The sequence below is a fragment of the Triturus cristatus genome, chromosome 11 (assembly GCF_964204655.1).
Source record: "Triturus cristatus chromosome 11, aTriCri1.1, whole genome shotgun sequence".
NCBI classification, from domain to species: Eukaryota; Metazoa; Chordata; class Amphibia; order Caudata; family Salamandridae; genus Triturus; species Triturus cristatus.
Genome location: NC_140594.1, coordinates 256,144,053 through 256,157,900, shown reverse-complemented (window position 1 = coordinate 256,157,900; position 13,848 = coordinate 256,144,053).

Sequence of the window (13,848 nt, the reverse complement as noted above, 5' to 3'; positions counted from 1 at the left end):
GTCAACCGGCGCCAAAGTTATTCCAAATAGAATGTTGCTCACATAACAACGTTACAAACATTATGCAAAGCTTTTAAAGTGAGAGTGCCAGTTCAATTAGCATCACGTGGGGAACAGATTCATGGACATTGAAAAAATACTGCATCGAAATGTCAAGTCTCAATGGAGTTGAATCAACAATTGACCCACAGTTATACATTAATAATAAGAGTAAGTATAATGTCCTGTTTAAAGTCACCAATAGTGTGACTGCTGTTCATATAATTATACAGTACATTGCAGGTTTATACAATCAAGGCGTAAATGTCTAGTTAAAAAAGAATTTCAAATGTGTAATACAGCTTATAACAGCCTAATAGTAAATCGGCTGACTATTGATCAAAGTCAGAGTCTGGATGAATCTATTGACGCCATATTATCCAATGACCGTCCTCATCGTGAATGAAAAAAGTGTTGATGTGCATATAAAAAGTGTTATTTGTGCATATATAAAAGAAACTAAGATGTGGATACAAAATATCACTTAAGAGTTAATAATACATATCGCATGGGATAGAGTATCACAAAAATCAAATTGTGAGATCCTTTGTTGGTAAACCATCTTAATAGAAACGGAGTAGACCTAACCAGAGCGCAGTGGTGTTATCCGAATAGTGGGGGTAATCCTCAATTATTTCCCTACGTGTTGTGATCACTAAACCACGTGGATTGGAAGCCCACAATATTTAAACGATGGGTCATGGATTGAGTCATAATGTGCAAAGTCCTGCGTACACTACTAATATTTGAAATAAATAGCACAATAAATACTTAAATATATCAAATATGTAACTATAAAATAGGAGAATAAATAGGTTTAAGATTTGTAACATTAAAAATATACATTCTTATGTGCATAATATCCATAGATCCGATGGGATGGGAAATTCAAAATCCTCCTTCCAAAGTTGTCATTCTTCGGGTTAGATTATAGTGTCTAAATGGCTATCAAATCCACCTAACACATCCTATTCCATAATATCAGAATTACTTGAAGTGGGACGCCAGCAGATATCTATAGATGAAGGTGAATACCGGATTGCACTGGTCACTAATTTAATCTAAACATGTATGAAGGTCCTCTGTATTATTAAGACCCATTGGAGACTTGGAGTTCAATTGGAGAATGTAACGTGTCTCGAGTCTACGCAAATTGGACTCCCTATCGGCACCCCTCCTGCTGGGTACAATGGTGTCGATGACAAAGTACTTAAGGCCACTGTTGTTACTGTTGTGTGCTTCTCTAAAATGTGTTGCAACAGGATAAGTATTGTCCTGGTTAGAGATTGCACGTAGGTGTTGTAGTATGCGTTTATGTGCAGCTAACTTAGTGCTACCTACATACCTAAGACCACATGGGCATGTAAGAACATAAACAGCATACTGCGTTTTGCATGTTAACAGTTTGTGAATCTTGTGTTCACTACAACTAAAGGGATCCACATAGGTCTTGGTATTGATACCATGAAGACAGGCCTTGCAAGTCTTGCATCTGTAGAAACCACTGTTGGTGTGTAACCAAGTGGTCTTCTCAATCACCCCCGGATTGGTATTCACCAAAGATTCCCTCATAGTAGGGGCCCTACTGTGTGTTATTGAAGCCCGCAAAGGAAGCATGGGACCGATGACTGGGTCACTAAGGACAATCGGCCAGTTCCTGTTGAAAATCTTACGGAGGCTGGTATGCTGGCGACTATAGCCCATGATAATTCTAAAAGAACTAATAGATACTTTGGCACCTGCCTCTAGATTATCCTGTTGTGACAGTACCTTGGCCATAGTTGTATTATGTCCTAGTAACTCCTCTCTACTGAAGTTCATGGATTTAGTAATGGCACTGTCTATATTGTTCAGTGAATATCCTCTTTCTCTGAATCTCTGTTTGCTTAAGGCCTGTGCCTTTCTAAGGTCACCATCATTACTACACACCCTTCTTAAGCGCAGCATTTCTCTGTAAGGGATGCTTCTAATGAGATGGGGGGATGTGCGGTAGTTGCATGCAGTGTAGAGTTACCTGCAGTGGACTTCCGGTAAAGCCTGGTCTCAATGTTACCTTTGTGTATATACACCTCTGTATCTAAAAATGTGATACTAGTTTGGCTAAAAGAGGCAGTAAAGTGAAGATTGAGATCATTGTCATTCAATCCAACAATAAAATTAGCAGCTTCTTCAATGGTACCATTCCATATCACAAGCAGGTCATCGATATAACGCAACCAGACAATTACATTTTCTTTTAAATACTTAGCATGTTCATTTTTAAGCACAAGTTCCTCCCAGTAGCCCATATGGAGACAGGCGTAGCTAGGGGAAAAACTGGCTCCCATAGCTACGCCTCTCAACTGTCGGTATAGAAGATTATTGTACATAAAATTATTGTTCAAAAGGCAATGTTCCAACATCTCAACCAACATCTCATTGTGATCTTTGAACTGTGATGGTTTGAGAGAAAGGTAATATTGAGTGGCCCGGATACCATCTTTGTGTCTGATGCTATTATATAAGGATGTTACATCCAGTGCCAACATCCAATAGTTACATTCATGATTTTACGTAAAAAATCCCCAGTTTCTTGGACATAGGAATCTAATGATTTGACAAAATCCTGCAGAAAAAAGTCAATAGATTGTGAAGTCTTTTCATACATCCCATTGCAAGCAGAAATAATAGGTCTGCCTGGCGGTTTCTAGCAGTTTTTGTCTATCTTTGGGATAAAATATATAGTAGGGTTGACAGGGTTCTCCTTTTTCATGAATTTGTATTCAGCTTCCGAGATTAAGTTCTGTCCCCTCCAACATGCCAGTTTATTATGAAACTCACTATTAGACACATAGATGGCTGCTGTGGTGGTCCGGACATAACAGTCTCTGTCGTTGAGCTGTGAATATGCTTCATGATCATATTGCTCCCTTGTCAGGAGTACGATGTTGCCACCTTTGTCACTTTGGCGAATGATAATATTTTTATTCTGCTTAAGTTTATACATGAGATGCTCATACTGCTGGGTTTGATGATTGTACCGGCGTTGTTTTTTCTGAGTCTCATTGTGTAGTGCTTTGACTTGGGCTATCACATTTTCATTGAAAATATCAAGAGCATCTCGGGGCATAATGGGATTAAATGTGGAGGGTAGTGTGAACGGAGTTACCGGAACTATTTGTTTGGTGCCGTCAGTTCGAGTAGTATCGCTAGAGCTACCTGTTCCCTCCGTGTCCCATAAATCCTGCACAGCATCCAATAGTGATACCTCAGATGTATCCATGATGCAGCCTTGTTTGCTGCTTTTTAGTGAAAATGATTTCTTCAATTTGAGTTTACTCACCGTTTTATAAATGTCTAATCTTGTAGCAGCATAGTCAAAGTTGACTTGGGGCGAGAAAGAAAGCCCAAGTTTAAGAATCGTTTTTTCGTCTTCCGTGAGGGTTAGGGGGGGTCAAATTGACTTTTGTATTGGTGCTGATGTCATTAGAGATTACTTCTTCATCCAATGCCCTCTCCCCCTCTTTTTGTTTTGACTTGAGACCCCTCTTCCTCGGCCTCCACCTCTGCCTTTGCCTGTAGTTTGAATGTTTTCGTCGTAATTCATTGTTGTTGGTCTTGGGCGTAAGGTTTGTCTCCTCTCCGCACATAAAAAATTAATTTCCTCTGCTGGAGATGGTTTAGAAATCTGGCCCGTTGCCAGTCCATTGCGTAACTCAGACTCCGAATCACTGCCCCCTGCTGAGCTTAATTCAGAATGTGAAGTGTCAGCCACATTGGTATTTCTGCTAGGTCCCTTGTTGATTGATGTGAACTTAGCCTTGGGAACACTTAGTGAATAATATTTTTGGGCAAATGTAAATATCTGGCCAAGTTGGCAGTCATTGCGATCCCTCTGAAATTTAAATGCCTTCCTTTCCATGATTTTGGCTTCTTCCTTTTTAAGTCTTGAGGTCACCTCATTAATTAATTAATTTGTTTTTTTCATCAGTGATCTCTATTTTATCCAATTCCTCATTGATTTCATCAATTTCTTTTAGGAGTTGCACTCTATCAATATCAGCATATTTTATTAAAATCAACACCAGTTTCCGGGAAGATTCCAAATGACTTTCCGCCCATTCACGCATTAACTCCGGATTAGGATTTTCATAGCTTGGGGCTGTAAGTATACGCAACCCCCGAGGAATTCTATTGACATCTATGTATCGTTGGAGGGACTTTGATTCCCACCACTTGCTCTGCTCACTCCGTCACTTTTTTTCTAGAATTTGTATTTTTCTTTTAGTGAACTGTCTCTTATATCAACATCCGCGTTGTTAATGTTGCGGATGTTAGCTGGTAACGGGAGGCTGTCAGAGAACATGGTCATAGCTGCAGCCTCCCGCTCTCGTACGTTGTCTGCCGACATGCTTAATAATTGGCAAGATAATGAGTTGCGTATTCGGGGGCTAAAAACTTCTTCCGTGGCCACCCCTACGCAGCACTGAAACTCTCCACCCCTCGGTACCTGTCGTCGCGTCGTCGCGTCGTCCGACTCCGATTTAGCAGCTCCTTCACAGTCAGCAACAATCATGGAGAGGTGCCAGGGGGGTCAGGCGCCAACTTTTCCTTCCGGAAACAGATCCTTCCGGGTTGAACCTGGAAATGGTTTCACTGTAGGCGCCGACCAATTCGCAGAGAGGGTCCCGTGTTAAGGCCGTGTGAAACCAAATCCGACCAAATATATCCTGATTACCGTGTTGTGAATCTCGGCAATCCTCCGGACATCAACAAAACAGGGTACACGGACCTCGATAAAGTGCCAATTAAAATTTATTGCCAGAAGCAACAGCCATAACGTTTCGGCTCCTCCGAGCCTTGCTCACATGACAACGTTACAAACATCATGCAAAGCTTTTAAAGTGAGAGTGTCATTAGAGATGTCATCAGTGATGTCATCAGTGATGTCACTGACCATGTCATGAGTGATGTAACATGTGACGTCATCAGCAGTGCATTGCGGGGGTGCGAGTTATAGTTAGCTGGACTAACTATAACAGGGGAATTTCTAGGGTTTTGTACGAGGGAAATGTCCAGCTAACTATAACGCCCCTGAAACCTATGGTTTTTTCAGTGAATTTCTAAGATTTTTTAAATGCCAATTCCTAACTATAACGCCCCTGAAACCTTTGGTTTTTTCAGTGAATTTCAAAGGTTTTTTAAATGCCAATTCCTAACTATAACGTGCATGAAACCTATGGTTTTTTCAGTGAATTTCAAAGGTTTTTTAAATGCTAATTCCTATCTAGAACTTATCTCTAAAGATATCATGTTTAATGATTTTGATTGGATTTCTATATTTTTCAAATTCAGTGTGTCAATTTCATTAATTATGTTTTTTTAAAATACTTTTTAAACTTATTTTTTCAATTAATTATTTAAAAAATTAAAAAATATTATTTGAATTTAATGGGTTTTTCAAACATATTTTTTTATATTTTTCAAAATACTTTTTTAACTATATGTTCAAAACTTAATTTTATATATTTTTGTCCATGTTTTTGGATCCACGCACCCTATGCGCACCATTCTCGGTCCCTACGTGATAGCATCCGTGCATGGTATGCGTTGGGTACGTGTTTAGTGCGCGATCGCAATGCCACCGGTACGCGACTCCCAGCCTATACGCGACACGTTTGATGTACGTAACGTGACGTTTACGTGCTTCCGCGATGCGTCATCTGCATCTATGACGCAGTAGGTGGGCGGATCCCGCAAAATATTTAACATTTAAAAAAACATATATATGTATTTCATGTGAATATTAATTAAAGACAAACTCTGAACTAGTCTTAAAAGTAATATATTTGTACATCTAATCCTATATTTCTTTTTAATTCAATTTTGCGGATGCACGGTGGGTGCGTGCTGCGTATGTGCATGGTGCGAGGATCTCATGTGACCTGCAAAAAAAGAGATTTGATTGGTTCATTACACTTCCTGTTCTAACTATTGAAAGACCCCACCCAATTCAGTCATTCTTCTTTGACCTTCTTTGGAGGAGCATCTCTTTGCAGAGAAGAAGATTTTTTTAGAATAAGTTTACACTTAGCTCTAACTTTTTTCTACCAAAAATGGCTTCAGGGCAGCAGGCATCACCTGCATCTCCTCATACACCACGTGTTTCTTCAGTGGTGTGGAATTTTTTTACTGTTCCCGAGGGGCAAACAAAGACCAATGCCACCTTGGTCATGTGCAAGATTTGCAAAAGAGTGCTGTCGTGAGGGGATCCTAACAAGAAATACTCGTGCGGCACGGCGAATATGATGAAGCACCCTTCATCCGAACAATCTTGCACGAGAAGAGTGTAAATGGATGAGAAACCCTCCTGCTCCTGCGCCTTCCACCTCATCGCAGCCGAGCACTTCAAGAGTGCATCCATCAGCCAAAAACTTGGACATCCGTCCTCAATTTCAATATTTAAAAGTGCTCTGCACTAAGTGCATTGCGACTTTGTGTTACGGTGAGCAGTCGATCGATCTGATCTGCCGCCGGCAAGAAAGTCACATTTGCTAGGTTTTTTTTTTGTATTGTTCCCTGAAGTTCATTGTTTGGTTACTCCTGTTTTTTTTGTTGTTTTTTTTTGCAGAAAAACCAAAAATATTTACAAAAAAATCAGAAAACCACCAAAAAAATATAAAAGAACAAAGAAGAAAAAGAAAAGTTATTTTAAGAACTAACTTTCATAGTTTAAAAAAAGAGCTACATTTCTTTGTTAGTGTGTGAAAGTTTAGATGAATGTATGTGTAGTACGTAATTGAGTGAATTAATTCATTAGTAGCGTATGGTGAATGTATAAGTGCAGAATTACGAGGAAGTGCTGCAGCATCACACAGTAACCTTTTTAACTACAGTGTGCTGTAGTACTTCCGAAGCACAGGGATGCAACATATGTACATAAATATGTTGCAAATCTATGCTTCTCTCTGCACGACTGCTTAAACTGCAGCCATGTGGAGACGCAGGCACCCTTGCACCATAGTGCAAGGATATCTGTGTCATGAGCTGTTTGATTTTGTGCAGGAAGACACACCTTCCTGCACAAAAACAATCAGTAAATGCATTTTTCTCCTGCAATGTATGCTGAGCATTGTAGCATGCATTGAAGATATAAAAATGTGGAGAAATGAAAACAATTCTCCTTGTTGTGCTTTCCTACACCAATTTTAGAATGGTGCAGCATTCACACACATATCGAGATTCATGATTTCTGACAAATCTAGACATGTGTCTTGTTCTATGAGTATTCAGTGCAATCATGCACAACAACACTTATAGAACACCCTTTCAACGCAAACTGGTGTGCATAATGAGGTTGTATTTACATGGAGTATAAAAAGTTCACAGAGTGCCTTTTCCTCTCTTTGTAAATATGAAAGAGTGTCTTGCGCAATAACTATGTTACAAAAAGTGACATATTTCCAGTTTTAAAATTCCTTGCGAATGATAGAAGGTAAGCACAGAGTTTTTTCTGCAAAGATGTTCAAAGAAGAATGATTGAAATAATTGCGGTCCTTCAATAGCTACAATGGGAAATATTATGAACCCCTCAAATCTCTTTTTTTGCAGGTCACATGATATCTGATTATGGTCAGATTTCAAAACTGCATAGGTATAAACAGAGTGTTTTTAGAAACGTGTTTTAACTTTGTAGCTTCTTGCAGACCTCCTCATTCTGCATATTGAGACTTAGTTAAACTTACCTTCACAGTAATAGCAATAAAAAATGGTATACATTTTTTTCAGATTTTCATTGCAATCTAAATTTATATAAATTGCTTATTTTTAAATTTGGATCTGTGAAAGAAAAGGAAAAAAAAATTATAACATGTGATAATACATTTTTTACAACACAGCATAATTTCCACAAAGTAATTTGTTTGCCTTTTTTGCTGTTCTCAGAATATATTGAATTTCACTAAAAATAGTGATTTCAATCGGACTCATCACTTAACAGCGGGCAAAAAAACAACAATCAGAAAGATTGTAAAAAAAAAAAACAACATGCTATTCTCAGCAGAATACCACAAGATACAAATCACAGATATATAAAATGCTTACAGCTAACAAAATGTTATAAATTTAACTTTCAAAAACTGTAAATGTTGTCGCTTTAAAATATTCACCGAATCTAAGGATGAATTTTTGTAGGACGCACCACGCCCACAACGTTTTTCTTCAGTGGTCTGGAAATTTTGTACTTTTCCCGAGGGGCAAACAAAGATCAATGCCACCTTGGTCACGTGCAAGATTTGCAAAATAGTTCTGTTGCAAGGGGATCCTAACAAGAAATACTCGTACGGCACGGCAAGTATGATGAAACACCTAAGCACCCTTCATCCAAACAATATTGCACGAGAAGAGTGCAAACGGATGAGAAACACTCCTGTTCTGTATGTGTAAAAAAGAATCACAAATAAATGTATATTAATAACTTTCAAATTTAATCTATTCCATTACTGTACAAACACATTTTATATAAAAACTGACTAAGAAACTATAGCCCTGAACCACAAGTGTGACGATGGTTAAAACACTACATGCATAGTGCATACTACTTTGAAGCAGTTCATGCCCTAACACCTACCGCACTAAAAGACTACATGCTAACTGACTGAATGATTACAGTACTATAAGGAGACACACAGGGTGAGTGACAGGGTGTTTGCTAGAAGTGTATGAATACTGACTGGGGAATTGAAGGTGTGAAAGACAACTGTGTAGGTGGTTAGAGGCCTGCATGCATAGTGAATAGGCATTTGAAGCAGTCTATGTGCTAAGGCCTGGCTCACTGCATGAGTACTTGGGAACTGACGGAATGATTAGAGTACAGCAAAGAGAGTGCCTGGGTGAATTTATAAGTGGTTGGCTTTTGACACAGTGAATGGATTAGTACTTGGTACGGAATGGGTCACTAGAGGAGTGCAAAGGGAGTGACATGATGTTTGCTGGACTGTATTGGATACTGACTAGGGAATTGAAGATGTGAAAGACAAGTGTATAGTATGTTAGAAGACTGCATGCATACTGCATAGACATTTGAAGCAGTCTATGTGGTAATGTATGGTTCACAACATGAGTACTTGGAAACTGACTAAATCATCAGACTACTGCTAGGACAGTGCCTGGAGAAAACTTCAACATTTTCAGTTCTGGCACAGTGAAGAGAATAGTACATGGTGCTGCACTTTAGTGTCAAACCCTGACTCATTTTATCAATGCATAAGCAAAGAATAGCTTCTAAAGCTAATAAAAATTGATAACATGACCGATTTTAAAACAGTTATCTGTCAGCAAATACACAATGTTACCAAATGCTTCTCTCACAATCCTTACCCAAATGTACACAGACTCACAGTGTGATTTTAGACAAGCAACACTATCCTAGGAGTTTACCAAAATACATTCACTAGTCTAGAAGAGATAAGGGTACTGCACACAATCTACATATTTAAGTACAGCACACTAGTGTCAAAGCATGACTCATTTTATTAACGCATAAGCAAAGACTGGCTTCTAATGCTACTAAAACTTGACAACATGACAGGTTTTAAAAGAGTTATCTGCCAGAAAATACACAATGTTACCAAATGCTTATCTCACAGTGGTTCCCAAATGCACACAGACTCACAGTGTGATTCTAGACAAGCACCACTATCCCTAGGAGTTTACCAAAACTCATTCACTACAGTGGAAGTGGTAAAGGAACTGCACACAATCTACATATTTCAGGACTGCACTTTTGTGTCAAAGCCTGACTAATATAATCAAAGCATAAACAAAACCTGCCTTCTAATGCTACTAAAACTTGACAACAAGACAGGTTTTAAAACAGTTATCTGTCAGCAAATACACGATGTTACCACATACTTCTCTCACAGTGGTTCCCAAATGCACACAGACTCATAGTGTAATTCTAGACAAGCAACACTATCCCTAGTAGCTTACCAAAACTCATTCACTACTGTGCAAGGGGTAAGGAGACTACACACAATCTACATCTAAAAGTACAGCACATTAGTGTCAAAGCATGACTTATTTTATCAATGCATAAGCAAAAGACTGGCTTCTAATGCTACTAAAACTTGACAACATGACAGGTTTTAAAACAGTTATCTGTCAGCAAATACACGATGTTACCAAATGCTTCTCTCACTGTGGTTCCCAAATGCACACATACTCACTGTATGATTCTAGACAAACAACACTATCCCTTGCACTATACCAAAACACATTTCTTCATCTAGAAGGAGTACTACATTTTAGTATAGAAACATAACTCATTTCACAAATTCATAAACAATGACTGGTTTCTAATTCTACCAAAATATAAAAACAGCACAGTTATCTGTCTGCAAACACATGAAAAACACAAATGCTTATCACAGAATGGTTTCTACACGCACACACACTGTCAGTAAGATTTTAGAGACAAAAAGTACTCCCTACACTTTAGCAGGAGAAATAAATTAGTCTGATTAAAATCAAAATAGTCTACATACATCCCCTCACAATTAAATAACTCACCTTTCAAGTTGTTTTATAGATTAAGAAGTATATCAGTCACACACCATATATCAGTCACACACCAGATTTTCTTTTACAGAATCTCTGCACTGTGCACCTATCAGCAAAAACAAAGAATGGAAAAGTTTCCCTTTCATTTTCCACACATATACATGTAAACATCAAATCACAATCCTTCACACATAAATTCAAAAGAAAACACACATTTCTATTGGTTAAACATTTCAACCCTTTCCAAATGAAATACATTTCAACCCTTCCCCCAATCTGCCTTCTGCCTGTTACCATAGAAACAGGTCATGGAACACTGCACTGAGCACACAGGTCACAAGTTCAGCACACAATGTTGCTAAACAAGACAGCAAGTGTGCTTGACTTTTCAACATATCAGCTTATCATATATAATGTTCCTTACAGTCAGTTTTTGTTAACCAATAAGAATCATGCCTTTAAAAAACAGAAATATACACCCTACCTTTCAGTGTAGAAAGTTGTCATACAACCAATGATTTCTAGTCTTTTTTCAATTTTTTTTTACTTGGATTCGCGCACCCAACGCGAGAGGATCCGTGCACCAAACGCGATAGGATGCGCGCACCGTGCGTGCATTTTGCCGTTTTTTTTTAATTAAAAGGGGGCCCCAGGGGGTCCTTCTGGGACCCCCTAAGCACCTCGATAGGGTCAGAGTATTTCCACTCTGCCCCCTTTATATGTTTTACACACTTATTCCCCTTGCTTCTTCAGCCTCGCTTCTACCAAGGCAGAAAATGGCCACCAACAGTTCCTGGTTTCGAATGTAGACAGACACTCGACAGCCAATTAGCATTCAGGGCGCGATCGGGAGGGTGCGTGCTCGGTTCGAGGAGGGTGCGCTTACAGTGCGGGTAGGGTGCGCGGATCCTCCCCGGCCATAGATATATATGTACATTTAACTATAATTTTCTCAGGAACTACTGAACGGATTCACACCATTTATGCAAAGGGCACGAGTCTGAACTGAAGACTACATCTTTGCCAAATTTGGTGTCATTCCATTCAGCGGTTCGGGCTGTAGCTGCGACAACAGATCCTATGGGAAATTGCATAGGAAAAACGCGTTTTGGGACCCCCCTTTTTTCTCGGCCCCCGCTTGACGAATCACCACGAAACTTTCAGGGTAGGAGCGGAGCGGAGCTGGCCAAAAGTTTGGAAAATTTCGCGAGGATTCATCAACTCGTGATTTGTCCCAATTGGAGGAAAGCAGGGACACAACCCGTGGTAAAGGAGGAGTTGATGATAGAGGTCCAGTGGGGGGCAATGATATGTTTTAGATCTTGGACAAAGTTGGAAGGGAGAGGGTCTTTAGTGTAAGATGATGGTTTAAGTCTGGAAATGACGTTAAGGACATTAAGTTCAGTGACTGGTTGGAAGTCGTGCCAATAAGCATTATTTTTTTGCTCAAGTATGATGGGGATGGGTTCAAGAATAGGGACCATAGGAAGGAATGATGAGGAGTCATGAGGAAGCGTAGAGAGTGAAGGAGAATTGGAGGAAATGTTCGAGTGGGGAAGTAGGTTAAGAGGGAGGGGAGTTAGGGTGAAGGATTGATCAATTTTGGAGATTTTTGTCTGAGAAGTAGTTGGCAATTTCTTCGCATCTCTCAGTGGTGGCAATCACCTTGGGGGGTGCAGAGAATGTTTGGTTTTTAACAATGCTGAAGAGTTCCCTGGGTCTGTTTTTGGCCCGGTCGAGTTGGGAGCGGAAGAAGGAACTCTTAGCATTGAGGATGTGTTTTTTATAGTTGGACCTAGCGGATATGAGGAGAGAGAGATTAAAGGGGGAAGGTTTTTGCCTTCATATGCGTTCAGTCGATCTAAGTGCATGCCTCTCATTGTTGAGACCTGGATTGAACCAGGATTTGGAGGAGGAGTTTTTCTGTCGTTTTAGTCTGGCTGGGGCAATTTGGTCAAGGACGTCAACGACGGATTTATTAAAGTGTTCGGGGAGGTCATTGGCATTTTGGGAGGGAGGAGAGAGTCGAAGTAGAGCTTTGAATTTGGTCTCAAGTTTGTCTGGGGGGATAAGATGAAGATTCCTGGTCAATTTCATCTGTTTGATGGTTTTGGGTGAAGGGGGAAGTACAGTGTTAGTGATCGTGAAAATGATGAGGTGGTGGTCGGACCAGTCGATGGGAACGATGGAGGAAAGGGAGGCCAGCTCATTGTTAGTAATGATAGCATAGAGAGTGGCACCTTTGGAGTGCGTAGGAGAGTGGCATAGTTGTTTTAGGTCATTGATGTCAAGTAGATCAGTGAGGAGGTAAAGCATCAGATCGTCCTTTTTGTTCCAATGAAGGTTAAAATCTCAGAGGAAGAGGTTTTTAGAGTTGGAAAGTGAGGATTGGGTAAGAAGGTCAGACAATTCTTCTACAAAAGGAAGAGGGTCGCCGGGAGGATGATAGATAGTGTGTAGTCGAATTGGAGGGGAGCCCTGCCCTTTAAGTTCCACTCCAAGGTATTCAAAAGTAGAATGATCGGAGTTTGGCACAGGGGAGAGTTGGAGTTCATTTTTATAGATTATTGCTAGACCGCCTCCAAGTTTGACAGGTCTATCTTTTCTGAGGATGGAGTAGCCAGGGGGAGAGACCATATCAAGAATGGAAGAAGAGTGATCTTTAAGCCAAGTTTCAGTAGGAAAGGCGAAGTCAATGGATTCACTAAGGATGGTTTCCGAAATTTAAATCGCTTGTTGGACAGTCGAGTGACAGTTAACCAGCATGCAAGTCAGGGGTATAGGGTTGGTTGTAGGGGGGGCAGGAGTGGATGCTGGTGAATTGCGGGGGAAGTATAGGTGAAGATGGGAAAGTTGGGATTCTGCTAGTCCCGAAGATCATGGGGATGGGTGCCTGTGGGATCAGAGGGTCAGTAGTCGAAGAGCAGGGGGGGTAAGGATTACAGAGGTCAGGGATGTCAGAGGCAGGGAGGTGGTTTGAGGCACGGAATGGTCTAAGTGTATCGTTACAGAGGGGGGGTGGTATCCCGATGCTGGGGGAGAGTAGTGTTGTTTTGTTCAGTACACAGGGAAATAGAATGATTGGGGCGGTTAAGTGAGGAGAGGGAGTTGACATCCTTCCTGAGAGAGGTGAGTTTAAATGATAGGTTAGCGAGATGGAGTTCTATATTAAAAAGCGTCTGGGGAATAAGGGTGAAGGGGATGGAGGCTGGGAGTTCGGGGGGACTTGGAGGATGTTCTGCGTTAGTCAAGACAAGAGGTCTGGGGTGA